Source organism: Ricinus communis, chromosome 2 (genome assembly GCF_019578655.1).
Source record: "Ricinus communis isolate WT05 ecotype wild-type chromosome 2, ASM1957865v1, whole genome shotgun sequence".
In the NCBI taxonomy this organism is placed as follows: domain Eukaryota; kingdom Viridiplantae; phylum Streptophyta; class Magnoliopsida; order Malpighiales; family Euphorbiaceae; genus Ricinus; species Ricinus communis.
The window spans coordinates 30580807-30597756 of record NC_063257.1 but is presented as its reverse complement, the minus strand read 5'-3'; the positions used below and the strand labels follow the sequence as shown (position 1 = coordinate 30597756).

The window sequence follows — 16950 nt, the reverse complement described above, 5'->3', positions numbered from 1 at the left end:
TATTTTTACGGGGTTGTTTTCTTCTATTGACAAATATACCACTCTTACAGAGTTGTTTTCTTATATTATAAAATTAACCCATTTGAAGGGTTGTTCTCTCTTACTCATAAATATACTAAAATTACAGGGTTATTTTCTCTGATTGATAAATATCCCCGTATTACGGTGTTGTTTTCTATTATTTTTAAATATACCCCTCTTACGGGGTTGTTTTCTAATATTTATAAATATTCCCCTCTTACGGGGTTATTATCTTATATTGACAATCATACCCTTTTTACGAGGTTGTTTTCTCGTATTATAAAATTAATCCATTTAAGGGATTGTTTTCTCATACTCACAAATATACTACAATTACAGAGTTATTTCCTCATATTGATAAATATCTCCGTATTACCGGGTTGTTTTCTCATATTAGTAAATTTACCCCTTCCACGAGGCTGTTTTCTGAAACTTGCGATTACACTTCTTTTCGAGGTTGATTTCTCAAATTCATAAATATACACGTATTACGGAGTTATGTTCTTATATTGATAAATATACTATTTTTATGGGGTCGTTTTCTAATATTAAATTATTAGAACTATTATGGGGTTGTTTTATCAAATTCATAAATATACACATTTTACGGGGTTATTTTCTTATATCCATAAATATACCCCTTTTATAGGGTTATTTTATCATATTATAACATTAACCCATTTAACGGGTTGTTTTCTCATGCTCACAAATATACCAAAATTACGGGGTTATTTTCTCCGATTGATAAATATCACCGTATTACGGGGTTGTTTTCTCATATTAAAAAATTTATCCTTTCTACGAGTATGTTTTCTCAGGGTTGCAATTACACTACTTTTACGGGGTTATTTTCTCAGATTCATAGATATACACGTTTTACGGAGTTATTTTCTTATATTGATAAATATACCACTTTTACGGGGTCATTTTCTCATATTAAATTATTAGCACTATTATGGGGTTGTTTTCTCAAATTCATAAATATATACATTTTACGGGGTTATTTTCTTATATCGATAAATATTCCCCTTTTACGGGATTATTTTCTCATATTATAAAATTAACTAATTTAAGGGTTGTTTTCTCATACTCACAAATATACCACAATTATGGGGTTATTTCCTCTGATTTATAAATATTCCCTTATCACGGGATTATTTTTATTTATTAATAAATTTACCCGTTCTAGGAGGCTGTTTTCTCATATTATAAAATTTACCTGTTGTACGAGGCTTTTTCTTAAACTCGCAATTGCATTACTTTTACGGGGTTATCTTCTCAAATTCATAAAATATACACGTTTTACTGGATTACTTTCTTATATTGACAAATATACCCCTTTATGGGGCTGTTTTCTCATATTATAAAATTAACCCATTTAAGCTGTTATTTTCTCATACTCATAAATATACCACAACTACGGGGTTATTTTCTCTGATTGATAAACATCCCCATATTACGGAATTATTTTCTAATATTTATAAATATATCCCTCTTACGGGGTTATTATCTCATATTAAAAAATTTACATGTTCTACGAGGCTGTTTTCTAAGACTCTCAATTACACTACTTTTACGAGGTTCTTTTCTCAGATTCATAAATATATACGTTTTACAGGGTTATTTTCTTATATTGATAAATATATCACTTCTATGGGGTCATTTTCTTACATTAAATTATTAGTACTATTTTGGGGGTTGTTTTCTCAAATTCATAAATATACATGCTTTACGGAGTTATTTTCCTATATCGACAAATATACCCCTTTTAAAGGGTTATTTTCTCATATCATAAAATTAACCCATTTAAGAGGTCGTTTTCATATACTCACAAATATTACGGGGTTATTTTTTGTGATTGATAAATATCCCCGTATTATGGGGTTGTTTTTTCATATTAAAAGATTTACCCTTTTTACGAGGCTGTTCTCTCAGACTCGCAATTACACTATTTTTACGGGTTTGTTTTGTCAGATTCATAAATATACACGTTTTAGGGGGTTATTTTCTTATATTGATAAATATAACACTTTTACGATGTTATTTTCTCATATTAAATATTAGCACTATTATGGGGTTGTTTTGTCAAATTTATAAATATACATGTTTTACGAGGTTATTTTCTTATATGGAGAAATATGCCCTTTTTACGGGGTTGTTTTCTCATATTATAAAATTAACCCATTCAAAGGGTTGTTTTCTCATACTCACAAATATACCACAATTACGGGGTTATTTCCTCATATTCATAAATATCCCCGTATTACGGGGTTGTTTTCAGATATTGAAAAATTTACTCCTTGTATGAGGTTGTTTTCTCATATTAAAAAATTTACTCCTTCTATAAGGCTGTTTTCTTATACTATCACTTACACTATTTTTACGGGGTTGTTTCTTGGATTCATAAATACACACGTTTTACGGGGTTATTTTTTTATATTAAAAAATATATTATTTTTACGGGGTTGTTTTCTCATATTATAAAATTACCCCATTTTAGGAGTTGTTTTCTCATACTTACAAATATCTCAAAATTACGGGGTTATTTTCTCCGATTGATAAATATCCTCGTATTTCGGGGTTGTTTTCCAATATTTATGAATATACCCCTCTTACGAGGTTGTTTTCTCATAATAAAAAATTTACCCCTACTACGAGGCTGTTTTCTTAGACATGCAATTACAATACTTTTAGGGAGTTGTTTTTTAAGGTTTATTAATATACACATTTTATGGAGTTATTTTCTTATATTGATAAATATATCACTTTTTCGAGGTCGTTTTCTCATATTAAATTATTAGTACTATTATGGGGTTCTTTTCTCAAATTCATAAATATACACGTTTTACGGGGTTATTTTCTCCGATTGATAAATATCTCCATATTACATGGTTGTTTTCTCATATTAAAAAATTTACCCCTTCTATGAGGCTATTTTCTGAGACTCCCTATTATATTATTTTTACGGAGATGCTTTCTCAAATTCATAAATATACACGTTTTACGGGGTTATTCTCTTATATTGATAAATATACCACTTTTACGGGGTTATTCTCTTATATTGATAAATATACCCCTTTTACGTGGTTGTTTCGTCACATTATAAAATTAACCCATTTAAAGGGTTATTTTCTCATACTCATACATATACCACAATTACGGGATTATTTTCTCCAATTGATAAATATTCCCGTATTACGGGGCTATTTTCTCATATTAAAAATTTACACATTCTACGAGGCTGTTTTCTCATATTAAAGAATTTACCCATTCTGCGAGGCTGTTTTCTCAGACTCGCATTTACACTACTTTTACAGGTTATTTTCTCATATTCATAAATATACACGTTTTACTAAGTTATTTTCATATATTGATGAATAACACTTTTATGGGATTGTTTTCTCAAATTCATAAATATACACGTTTTACGGGGTTGTTTTTTTATATTGACCCCTTTTACGGGATTGTTTTCTCATAATATAAAATTAACCTATTTAAGGGTTTGTATTCTCATACTCACAAATATACCAAAATTATGGGATTATGTTCTTATATTGATAAATATACTACTTTTACGGTGTCGTTTTCTGATATTAAATTATTACAACTATTATGGGTTGTTTTATCAAATTCATAAATATACACGTTTTACGGGATTATTTTCTTATATCCATAAATATATCCTTTTTACAGGGTTATTTTATCATATTATAAAATTAACTCATTTAAGTGGTTGTTTTCTCATACTCACAAATATACCAAAATTATGGGGTTATTTTCTCCGATTGATAAATATCCTCATATTACGGGTTTGTTTTCTCATATTAAAAAATTTACTCCTTCTATGAGGCTGTTTTCTCAGAGTCGCAATTACACTACTTTTACAGGGTTATTTTCTCAGCTTCATAGATATACACGTTTTACGGAGTTATTTTCTTATATTGAAAAATATACCACTTTTACGGGATCCTTTTCTCATATTAAATTATTAGCACAATTATGGAGTTGTTTTCTCAAATTCATAAATATACACATTTTATGGGGTTATTTTCTTATATTGGCAAATGGACCCCTTTTATATTGTTGTTTTCTCATATTATAAAATTAACCATTTAAGGGGTTGTTTTCTCATACTCATAGATATACCAAAATTTCGGGGTTATTTTCTCCGATTAATAAATATCCCCATATTACGAGGTTGATTTCTCATATTAAAAAATTAATCCATTTTACGAGACTGTTTTATAAGACTCGAAATTACACTACTTTTACGGGGTTATTTTCTCAGATTCATAAATATACACATTTTTACGGGGTTATTTTCTTATATTGATAAATATACCACTTTTATGGTGTCGTTTTCTCATATTAAATTATTAGCACTATTATAGGGTTATTTTCTCAAATTCATAAATATAAACGTTTTACGGAGTTATTTTCTTATATTGATAAATATACTCCTTTTACGGGTTGTTTTCTCATATTATAATATTAACCCATTTAAGGAGTTGTTTTCTCATACTTACAAATATACCACAATTACGTGGTTATTATCTCTGATTAATAAATATTCCTGTATTATGGGGTTGTTTTCAAATAAATATACTCTTCTTACGGAGTTATTTTCTCATATTAAAAAATTTACCCCTCTACGAGGCTGTTTTCTCAGACTCGCAATTACACTACTTTTACGGGGTTGTTTTCTCATATTCATAAACATACTTGTTGGACAAGGTTATTTTCTTATATTTACAATATACCACTTTTACGGGGTCGTTTTCTCATATTAAATTATTAGCAATATTATGGGGTTATTTTATCAGATTTATAAATATATACGTTTTACCGGGTTATTTTCTCATATTATAAAATTAACCCATTTTAGGGGTTGTTTTCTGATACGCACAAATATACCAAAATCACGAATTTTTTTCTATGATTGATAAATATCCCCATATTATGGGGTTGTTTTCTCATACTCACAAATATACTAAAATTACGGGTTTATTTTCTGCGATTGATAAATATCGCCGTATTACGGGGTTGTTTTCTCATATTAAAAATGTACTCCTTCTACGAGGCTATTTTCTCAGACTCGTCATTACACTAATTTTACGGGGTTATTTTCTTAGATAGATATACACGTTTTACGGAGTTATTTTCTTATATTGATAAATATATCACTTTTACGGAGCCGTTTTCTCTTATTAACTTAATAGCACAATTATAGGGTTGTTTTCTCAAATTCATGAATATACACCTTTTACAGGATTATTTTCTTATATTGACAAATATACCCCTTTTACGGGGTTGTTTTCTCATATTATAAAATTAACCCATTTAAGGAGTTGTTTTCTCATACTAACAAAACCACAATTACGGGGTTATTTTCTCTGACTGATAAATATTCCCTTATTTCAGGATTGTTTTCTAGTATTTATAAATATATCCTTCTTACGGGGTTATTTTCTCATATTAAAAAATTTACTCCTTTTACGAGGTTGGTTTCTTAGACTGGTAATTACACTACTTTTACAGAGTTGTTTTCTCTGACTCATAAAAAATACACATTTTACGAGGTTATTTTCTTATATTAATAAATATACCACTTTTACGAGGTCATTCTCTCATATTAAATTATTAGTACTATTATGGGGTTATTTTCTCAAATTCATAAATATACATGTTTTATGGGGTTATTTTCTTATATTGACAAATATACACCTTTTACGGGGTTGTTTTCTTATATTATAAAATTAACACATTTAAGGGGTTATTTTCTCATACTCACAAATATACCAAAATTATAGGATTATTTTCTCCGGTTGATAAATATCCCCATATTACGGGGTGGTTTTCTAATATTTTTAAATATACCCCTCTTACGGGGTTGTTTTCTCATATTAAAAGATTTACCACTTCTATGATATTGTTTTCTCATATTAAAAATTTACCCGTTCTACGAGGCTGTTTTCTTAGACTCGCAATTACACTATTTTACAGGGTTGTTTTCTCAGATTCATCAATAAACACGTTTTACGGGGTGATTTTCTTATATTGACAAATATAGTACTTTTACTGAGTTGTTTTCTCATTTTATAAAATTAACCCATTTAAGGGGTTGTTCTCTCATACCCCAAATATACTAAAATTACAAGGTTATTTTCTCTGATTAATAAATATCCCCATATTACGGGGTTGTTTTCTAATATTTATAAATATATCCCTCTTACAGGGTTGTTTTCTCATATTAAAAAATTTACCACTTCTACAAGACTGTTTTCTCATACTCGCAATTACACTACTTTTACAAGGTTGTATTCTCATATTCATAAATATACACGCTTTACGGAGTTATTTTCTTATATTGATAAATGTACCACTTTTTACGGGTCTTTTCTCATATTAAATTATTAGCACTATTATGGGGTTATTTTATCAAATTTATAAATATACACGTTTTATGGGATTATTTCCTTATATCGACAAATATACCTCTTTTGCGGGGTTATTTTCTCAAATTATAAAATTAACCCATTTTAGGGGTTGTTTTCTGATATTCACAAATATACCTAAATTACGGGGCTATTTTCTCTGATTGCTAAGTGTCCCCGTATTACGGGGCTGTTTTCTCATATTAAAAAAATTACCCCTTCTACGAGGCTGTTTTCTCATATTAAGAAATTTGCCCCTTCTACGAGGCTGTTTTCTTAGACTCGCAATTATACTACTTTATTGAGTTATTTTCTTAGATTCATAAATATACGCGTTTTACAGAGTTAATCTCTTATATTGACAAATATACCGCTTTTACGGAGTTGTTTTATCATATTATGAAATTAACCCATTTAAGCTGTTGTTTTCTCATACTCATAAATATACCAAAATTACAGAATTATTTACTCTGATTGATAAATATCCCCGTATTGCGGGGTGGTTTTCTCATATTAAAAAATTTACCCCTTCTACGAGACTGTTTTCTCAGACTCGCAATTAAACTACTTCTACGGGATTATTTTCTCAGATTCATAGATATACACGTTTTACAGGGTTATTTTCTTATATTGATAAATATACCACTTTTACGTGGTCATTTTCTCATATATTAAAAAATTACATAAACCTGATTGGACTAGTATTGTCACAAACAAAATGATAGGCACAAAATATCAGAAAAGCTAGTATGAAATGGGCAACTCCTCTACTGTCAAATAGACCCTTTAGTTTCACTATTGTATCACCAAAATTTAGCATTTGTGGAATTTGGTAGTTTAAGAAACACAAAGGTGATGCCTGTTCATAAACTATTAACAGTAAAATCCAAATACTGAGAAGCACAAGGAATTAAGTTTCAATAAAAAATATTAAGAAAACAAAAGGGTGACAAAAGATAAGCAGACCTCAAAAGGAGTATCGATAGCAAGAGCTTCAAGAACACCAGCACCAAAGCCAGAGAAAACTCGGCCACGATTACTAATCTTACCAGTCTTAGAATCCTTGAACGCAGATTGAAACAACGCATTAGATCCCATTCTCAACGCATATTTCAACATTAAGTGAGTAGCAAACGGTATCAATACTTTCCATAAAGCCCTCACTCCTTCCGTTCTCGAAACGGTCGTACCACAATGGATTATTCCCTTGTAAGTCCGAGTCTTATCAACTTGTAATCTTGTTTTGATTACATCAATTGGCGGTAAACAACACGCCTCCATAATCCCGCCTAATGACCCCGACACTGCCTTTATGTAGGGTGGGATTGCTGCATCATTTTGGACTTTGATTTCTTCTCTGTCACATTCTTGTACGTAATATCAATTTACCTACAAACACAAAAAAAAAAACCAAAGATCATTTACATCATTAACAAGTGAAATAACCAAAAAAGCCTTCATTATCCAGTCTTAGATTCATAGATATACACGTTTTACGGGATTACTTTCTTATATTGATAAATATACCACTTTTACAATGTTGTTTTCTCATATAAATTTTTTAGCACTATTATGGGGTTGTTTTCTCAAATTCATAAATATACACATTTTACGGGGTTATTTTCTTATATCGATAAATATAACTCTTTTACGCGATTATTTTCTCATATTATAAAATTAATCCATTTAAAGGGTTGTTTTCTCATACTCACAAATATACCACAATTACGAGGTTATTTCCTAAGATTCATAAATATTCCCATAATATGGGGATGCTTTCATATATTAAAAAATTTATCCATTCTACAATACTGTTTTCTCATATTAAGAAATTTACCCGTTCTACGAGTTTGTTTCCTTAGACTCGCAATTACACTACTTTATTGGGTTATTTTCTCATATTCATAAATATACACGTTTTATTGGATTATTTTCTTATATTGACAAATATGTCATTTTTACGGACTTCTTTTCTCATATTATAAAATTAACGCATTTAAGCTGTTGTTTTCTTATACTCACAAATATACTAAAGTTACGGATTATTTTCTCCGATTGATAAATATCCCCGTATCGCGGGGTTGTTTTCTCATATTAAAAAATTTACCTCTTCTACGAGGCTGTTTTCTCAAACTCGCAATTGCATTACTTTTATGGGGTTATTTTCTCAAATTCATAGATATACATGTTTTACGGGGTTATTTTCTTATATTGATAAATATACCACTTTTATGGAGTCATTTTCTCATATAAAATTATTAGCAATACTATAGGGTTGTCTTCTCAAATAATCCGGTAATTTTGGTATATTTGTGAGTATGAGAAAACAACCCCTTAAATGGGTTAATTTTATAATACGAAAAAGTAACCTTATACAAATTTACCCTTTCCACGAGGCTGTTTTCTCATATTAAAAAATTGACCCGTTCTACGAGGCAGTTTTCTTAGATTCGCAATTACACTACTTTTACGGGATTGTTTTCTAAGATTCATAAAAATACATGTTTTATGGAGTTATTTTCTTATATTGATAAAAATACCACTTTTACGTGGTCATTTTCTCATATTAAATTATTAGCACTATTATGGGCTTGTTTTCTAAAATTCATAAATATACACGTTTTACGATGTTATTTTCTTATATCGACAAATATACCCCTTTTATGGTGTTGTTTTCTCATATTATAAAATTAACCCCTTTAAGATGTTGTTTTCTCATACTCATAACTATACCACAATTACGGGGTTATTTCCTCATGAAAACAAGAGAATAGGAAGAGTGGGGAAGGTTTTTGGTTATGAGTAATGTAGAGAGAAAATGAAAAAAATCTTAAGTATATAAGAAGTGAAAGAATAAGAAAGGATGGAAGATAGTGGAAAGTTATGGAAACTCGTTGGATATGAAGATATGTGAGATTGGGTTAGTCAAAAGGGTGTACATAGATGGAATAGGGGTGTAAAAGGTAGGGGTGTAAGAGACAGTGAAAAGGTGTGTTTAGATGTGAAAGGACATGTCTATTCTTGGAAAAGAAACAACTTTTAAGTTATGAAATTATATTTTGGCAAGGAATAAATAGAACAAAAAAATTAATGAACAATAAAAAGGAAAAATGTGTAACATGTAAAACAAATAATTAAACTATGCTATGATAAGGATAAATATATGATAATGCAAGTATAGGTAATATTAATATGAGTGAACAAGTCGTCAATGTATGATGACTCGTCACTAAAGCTTTTTGTGACGAGTCGTCAACATGTGACGACTCGACACCGTTAGGTTCTATTACGAGTCGTCAACTCGTGACGACTCGCCACCTTACATTTTGACACTAATGCTAAGGCACTTAAACTAAATAGGCAAAGAAAGTAATCTAAAGCAAAAATAATATGGTAAATAAGGGTTAGAAAAGAGTGGGGTAATGACTCTAAGTAAACAAAATGAAGTAAAATGAAATAAAAGCAAAGAATGTAAAAATGTATTAAAGTTAAGGAAAAGAAATGTGTTAATCTTACCATGCTAAATTTAAGGATTTATAGCTTGGCCTTACCTCAATTTGATTATGGTGTAGATAGAGGGATAGAACAGCCCATATCAATTACATCACCGATCAAGTAGGGCTTAAGATGATGTCCATTTACCTTAAAAATTTCCCCCTTTGCATTGGCAAGATCAACCTCATCTTGAGGATAAACTTTGATAACTTTAAATGGACCCGACCATCATGACCTCAACTTTCCCGGAAATAACTTGAGTCTTGAATTAAAAAGGAGAACAAGCTCACCCTCATGAAATTCCTTCTTAAATAAATGCTTATCATGCCACAACTTAGTATGATCTTTATATAACTTAGCATTCTCATAAGATTCATTCTTAACTCATCCAATTCGTTAAGTTGAAGTAACCTCTTCTTACTGGCCTTCTTCACATCAAAATTCAAAGTCCTTGTTGCCCAATATGCCTTATGCTCTAATTCAATGGGGAGATGACATGACTTTCCATAAATTAATTGATAGGGAGTAAGGCCAATTGGGGTTTTAAAGGTTTTCCTATATGCCCATAAAGCGTCATCAAGCTTTAATGCCCATTCCTTTCGTGAAGAAGACACCGTTTTCTCTAAGATCCACTTCATCTCTCTATTGTTGATCTCAACTTGCCCACTTATTTATGGGTGATAGGGAGTAGCAACCTTGTGTGGTACTCCATACTTCTTTAAGAGAGCCTCAATCATATGATTACAAAAATGGGAACCTCCATCACTAATTAATGCCCTAGCAGTACCAAACCTAGGAAAAATAATTTTCTTAAGCATCTTCTTGACTGCTTTAGCATCAATAGTAACGGTTGGCAATGCTTCCACCCATTTTGAAATATAATCCACCATGACCAGAATATACTTGTAACCTAAAGAGCTAGGGAATGGACCTATGAAATTTATACCCCAAACATCGAAGAGTTTGACTTCAAGGATTCCATTTAAGGGCATCTCATGTTTCTTAGTAATGTTGCCCATTCTTTGACATCTATCACATGTAAGAATAAATTCTCTAGCATCTTTAAATAAAGTTAACCACCAAAAACCAGATTGTAGTACCTTAGATGTCATTTTTATTGCATCGAAGTGTCCTTCAACATCCAAGGAATGACAATGTCTCAAAACATCTTGAGCTTCATCTTGAGGAATGTATCTCCGAATTAAACTATCGGCACATCTCTTGTAAAGCAAAGGCTCCTCCCAATAATAGAATTTAATATTATGCATAAATTTCTTCCTTTATCTATAATCTAACTCATAAGGAAGAACACCACTCACAAGATAATTTACAATATCCGCATACCATGTAAGTTCCTTTGATACCACACTTAGTAAATGTTGATCATAAAATGTGTCATTAATTGAGAAACATCATCATTCCTTTTTAGTCCATCTTGATCAATCCTTAATAGGTGATCCGCAACAAGGTTCTCACTACCCTTCTTGTCTCTCATTTCCCAATCAAACTATTGAAGCATCAAAATCCACCGTAAAAGTCTAGGTTTCACGTCCTTCTTGCTTAGAACATACTTAAGAGCAGCATGATTCGAATAAACAATCACCTTTTGCCCTACAAGATATGCTCTAAACTTTTCAAATGCATAAATGATAGCAAGCAACTCCTTTTCCGTAGTGGTGTAGTTGATTTGAGCATCATCAAGTAATTTGCTAGCATAGTAAATCACATAAGGCTTACCTTCCTTTCGTTGACCCAAAACATCCCCAAACACAAAGTTACTAGCATCGCACATTATTTCAAATGGTTGCTGCCAATTAGGTGGTTGCAAGATGGGTGCAGAAATAAGAGCTTTTTTCAAAGATTCAAATGCACCGAGGCACGCTTCATCAAACTCAAAAATAGCATCTTTAGCAAGTAACTTACACAATGGCCTTGCTATCTTGGAGAAGTCTTTGATAAATCTTTGATAGAAACCTGCATGTCCAAGGAAACTTCTTATATCTTTAACACTCTTCAGAGGTGGCAAATTTTCAATTACTTCTATCTTTGCCTTATCAACTTCAATGCCTCTCTTTGAAACTGAATGACCAAGAATGATTCACTCTTATGTCATAAAGTGACATTTTTCCCAATTCAAGACTAATCCATGCTCAATACACCTATCAAGAACTTTAGATAGATTGTCTAGATAGTTGGAAAAATTAGTACCATAAACACTGAAGTTGTCCATAAAAGTAAATCACTAAATATTGAAAATATGCATCTTTGGAAAGTTGTAGGTGCATTACATAAACCAAAAGGCATATGCCTAAAAGCAAAAGTACCATAGAGACATGTAAAGGTGGTTTTAGCTTGATCCTTGGGATGAATAGGAATTTGATAGAAACCATTAAGTCCATCCAAATAACAAAAATAAGAAAAGTTGGCTAGTCTCTCAAGGACTTGGTCGATAAAAAGGCAATGGCAAATGGTCCTTCCTAGTTGCTTTATTTAATTTTCTATAGTCAATACATATATCCGTGACAGTTCTAGTAGGTATTAAATCATTAGATTCATTCCTAACAACGGTTAAGCCTCCCTTCTTTGGTACAACCTGAACAGGGCTCACCCATTTACTATCACTAATGGAATATATGATTCAATTATCAAGCAACTTAGTTACCTCTTTTCTCACCACTTCTTTGAGGGTGGGGTTTAACCGCTTTTGACCTTCAATAGAAGGCTTAGCGTGGTCCTCTAAAAGAATTCTATGCATACAGACATTAAGGCCAATACCCTTTAAATCGTTTATAGAATAACCAATGGCATTTTTATGATTAAGCAACTCATCACATAAGGCATCAATATTATCACTAAGCAAAGATGAATTAACAATAAAAGGAAATTTAAAGTTAGAGTCAAGAAATGCATATCTTAGGTTTGACGGTAGGGGCTTGAGCTCCATCTTGACTTCTTCACTTGATGTAGTATCCTTTGGATCATCCTTTCTACTTAAAGGTTCAAATCTTGATGTCCTATGGGAATTTTATGTGGAGTTACCTCCAAAATATGCTTATTAGCTTCTTGCATCCCGGATAGCTCCATATAATCTTGCCTCAAACACTCATGAATTACTTCTTCAATGTATTCGCCAATAACATCAATACAACCAATTCTACTTGCCACCTCTACAGGTGTTGACTTCATAATATTCAGCACATCAAATTCCATACATTCATTATCCACCTCTAATGTGATCTTTCCTCTGTTCACATTAATAATTGCTCCTGCTGTCGTAAAAAATGGTCTTCCGAATAGAATTGGGATCTCAAGATCTTCCTCCATTTCCAACAAAGTTAGCTGGTATTATAAACTTCCCCACTTTTATTAGCACATTTTCTAAAATGCCAAGTGGATATGTGACAAATTTGTCCGCCATGGAAAGACACATATTGGTAGGATTTAGTTCATCCAAATTGAGCCTTTTGTAAATAGAGTAAAGCATAAGACTAACACTAGCACCATATCACATAAAGCTGTATTAAAATGTGTACCTCCTATTGCACAAGGAACTATAAATGAACCTGGATCCTTAAGCTTTAGTGGAGACTTGGAGTACATAGCCTTGGATTCTTCAACAAGAGATACTAAGCCATAATCTTCAAGCTTGCTCTTATGACTAATAATATCCCTCAAAAATTTACCCCAAGCTGGCAAGTCCCTAATAGCATGCACAAATGGTATAGTGATAGTAATTTCCCTGAGATAATCAAGGGATTTACCAAACTGTTTATCCAAGTTACGCCTTATGAACCTTTGAGGAAAAGGAAGAGGTTTAACATCTACTATTGGTTCATCATTCATTGATGATATCGCATCTTCCTTATTACCTTTCTTTGCACACTCATTATCATCTTTACTTCTAACATCCACTTCCTCAATCTCTACCCCATTATCATCATCATTACCACTCTCTTTTTCTTACTGATATCCTTTTTAACCTCCTTACCACTGCGCAAGGTAATTACTTGACAAGACTCTTTTTGTACATACTCTGGTTGGCTAGGAATCTTTCCCAAAGGTTTAGTGTTGGAGGAAGAGGCTTGTTGGGCAATTTGGGTTTCAAGGATGCGGTTATGAGTAGCAAGCTGCTCAAGTTTAGAGTTTAGCTGTTTAATTTGCTCCTCATTTTGTTTGTTTATGGACATTTGTCAATTGACAAATTGCTCCATAAGATTTTCAAGAGTAGGTTTAGGATGGGCAGGATTAAAGGTTTGTTTGTTTCATGGAAAATCCTGATGGGTATTGAGGTTTGCTATTTAGGTTATATAGAGGGTTTAATTGAGAGGATGGGGTTGACCAAGAGAAATCGGGATGGTTCCTCCATTGAGGGTTATAAGTGTTGGAATTCAGCCCCATTCTTTGGTGAAAACCCCCTTGCATGTAGTTCACATCCTCATTTGTACTTAAATTACATTGAGAATACGAATGGGATCCTCCACAAGACTTATAAACAATATTAGTACTTTCTAAAGAATTAATTTGATTTCTACTTACCAAATTGGTGAGAGCATCTACCTTTGCATTCAGCATTTTAATTGTGTCAAGCTCCAAAACTCCCCTTGCTTTTGCCATAGTTGTTTCATCACCCATGTATCCTTGAGATGCAAGTTCTTCAAGCAAGGTAATGGCTTCTCTAGCCATTTTATCCATCCATTTTCCACCGGCTGCTGCATTCATGATATTTCTATTTTCATTCGTCAGCCCATTATAGAAAATTTAAGGAATCATCCAATCCGGCAAGCCATGATGTAGACATTGCCTTTGGAGTTCCTTAAATCTCTCCCAAGCTGAATAGATTGTCTCACTTCCATTTTGCTTGAAAGTAGTGATCTCATTGTGAAACTTGGCCATTTTATATGGTGGAAAATATTTATGCATAAATGCTTGCTTTAATTGGTCCCACGTTGTGATTAATTCATTTGGCAAACTAGCAAGCCAAAGTTGTGCTTTATCCCTACCCAAAAATAAGAAGAGTCTGAGCCTTATTGCGTCATCCGTTACACAATTGATCTTGAAAGTTGCACACACATTAAGGAAAGTTAATATGTGGGCATAAGGATCTTCTCCTTGTAAACCTCTAAATTGATTATTTTGCACCATTTGGATGATACTTGGCTTGATCTTAAAATTGTTGTTAGCAATAGCCAGAGGCACAATACCTCCTAAACTTCCTGAGATGTCGGGCATTACAAAATCGCCTAACGTTCTCCTTTCCGGTGAGCCATGTTATTCAAATTTTGTTGGTTCTCTCTTCTTTGCCTTTATTCCCTGGTTAAAGCATGTATAGTTAAATCAATGTCAGGATCAAAGTTCAAATTATTATTACTAGTACTTCTAGTAAGCATGTTAATCCACAATTGAATAAATTAGACTAAACAAATAACAATAATAAAAATAAGATATAAAAATGAAGAATATAAAAATAAAATAAAAATAAAATAGAAAAAAACAAAAACAAGGCCTAAAACAACCTTTCTCTACCCTAAGTTAATAAAAATTACTATTAAACTCCCCGGTAACGTCGCCAAAATTTATAGCGGGACAAATTACATACCCTAGTCCCTAGGACTTAGTATAGAGCAAGAAGGGTGTCGAACACTCGGGAGTTGGGGTAAACTTTGTATTAACCGGTTAGGTACTAAGATGGATAAGTAAAATAAACAAAAATTATAATAGTAATTAAGACAAATAAGGAAATCTAAATACTAACTAATTACTTAAGTATTCACACAAGTTATAATAGTATATTTATATGGGAAAATCACAAATCACAATCAAATAAGAACTTTGAACATTATTATCATAAAACATATTGATTGGAAATTAGTCTATAGTCTTTAAAGGTAATTCTCATTGTCAATTAAAGGTATTTTCTCTTAGAGTCTACATTCATTTTCATGGCAATGTAGAGATAAGAGAAAATCATTAACACATTATACTAATTCTTATTCTCTTAAGATGAATCCCTTGTATCCAAGCCAAATTCAATTCTTAAGTAATATCAATTACGTTCCACCAAATTACTCCAAATCTCTTTGTGAATAATTTGATTAACAAGTTACATATGGTGATCAAGCATACATAACATGAATGAGCACTAATTGAAATTAAATCATAAATAACATAAGATAAAAATGTAGCTCTTAATTAATTCATCATTGTAAATCCTATACAAAGACTTGGCCAAGACACATATTAGAGAACAATAAGAGAAAATCAATTGCAACATAGGAAAGGTATATAGAAGAAAATGAATAGATAAACCCTTTTTTAAGTCTTCTAGAACTTGCTCGGTGTAGAACAATCTTCTCTTCTTGCTTCTTGACTTAGTCTCCTTCTAGTTTATTCTCAAAAACTAGAACAAAGTCTTTGCAATGATTTCTAAAACTTAATACTTCTATTAAAAACTATGCTCTATATCTATATTTCTTTTCTCATTCCTAAAACAGAGCCAAACACACTTATTTTATATGTTTCTAAAGGCTGCTATTCGTGTAGAAATTGGAAAAAGGCACCCTTTGACATGAAAAATCACCCTCATTTGCAGATTCTGGAAAATGTGCTAGTTAAGGTAGATAAGTTCATATTTCCTATGGACTTTGTGGTTTTGGATATGGATAATGAGCATGGTGTACCATTAATTTTGGGGAGACCTTTCCTTGCCACAGCTAGAGCTAAAATAGACGTATTTGAGGGGAAGTTAGAACTTAATGTAGGGGATGACTATGTCACTTTTAGTTTACCCTCATTTGATAGTTCTTCCACCGACCATGTTCATGCCATTTGTAGTATTGATGGAATTGATCCTACATGTAATACACAACCACAAGATGTATAAATGGATGATGCTATACATGTTTCTTCCCCTGTTAGTATGTGTTATTCATCTGAAAAAAATAACTTGTATCGATATGAGAGTTTGTGCTATGATAGACCCGAGAAGGGTAGTTGCAAGTTT

At 31.8% G+C, this 16950-nt stretch overlaps 1 non-coding gene across 1 annotated transcript; it reads left to right on the top strand.

Moving 5' to 3' along the window:
- Positions 1 to 14730: 14730 nt before the first annotated feature.
- LOC112534959 lies at positions 14731 to 14837 on the top strand. Its single transcript, XR_003080133.1, has one exon. It is a non-coding gene; the product is annotated as a small nucleolar RNA R71 (small nucleolar RNA).
- Positions 14838 to 16950: the final 2113 nt, after the last annotated feature.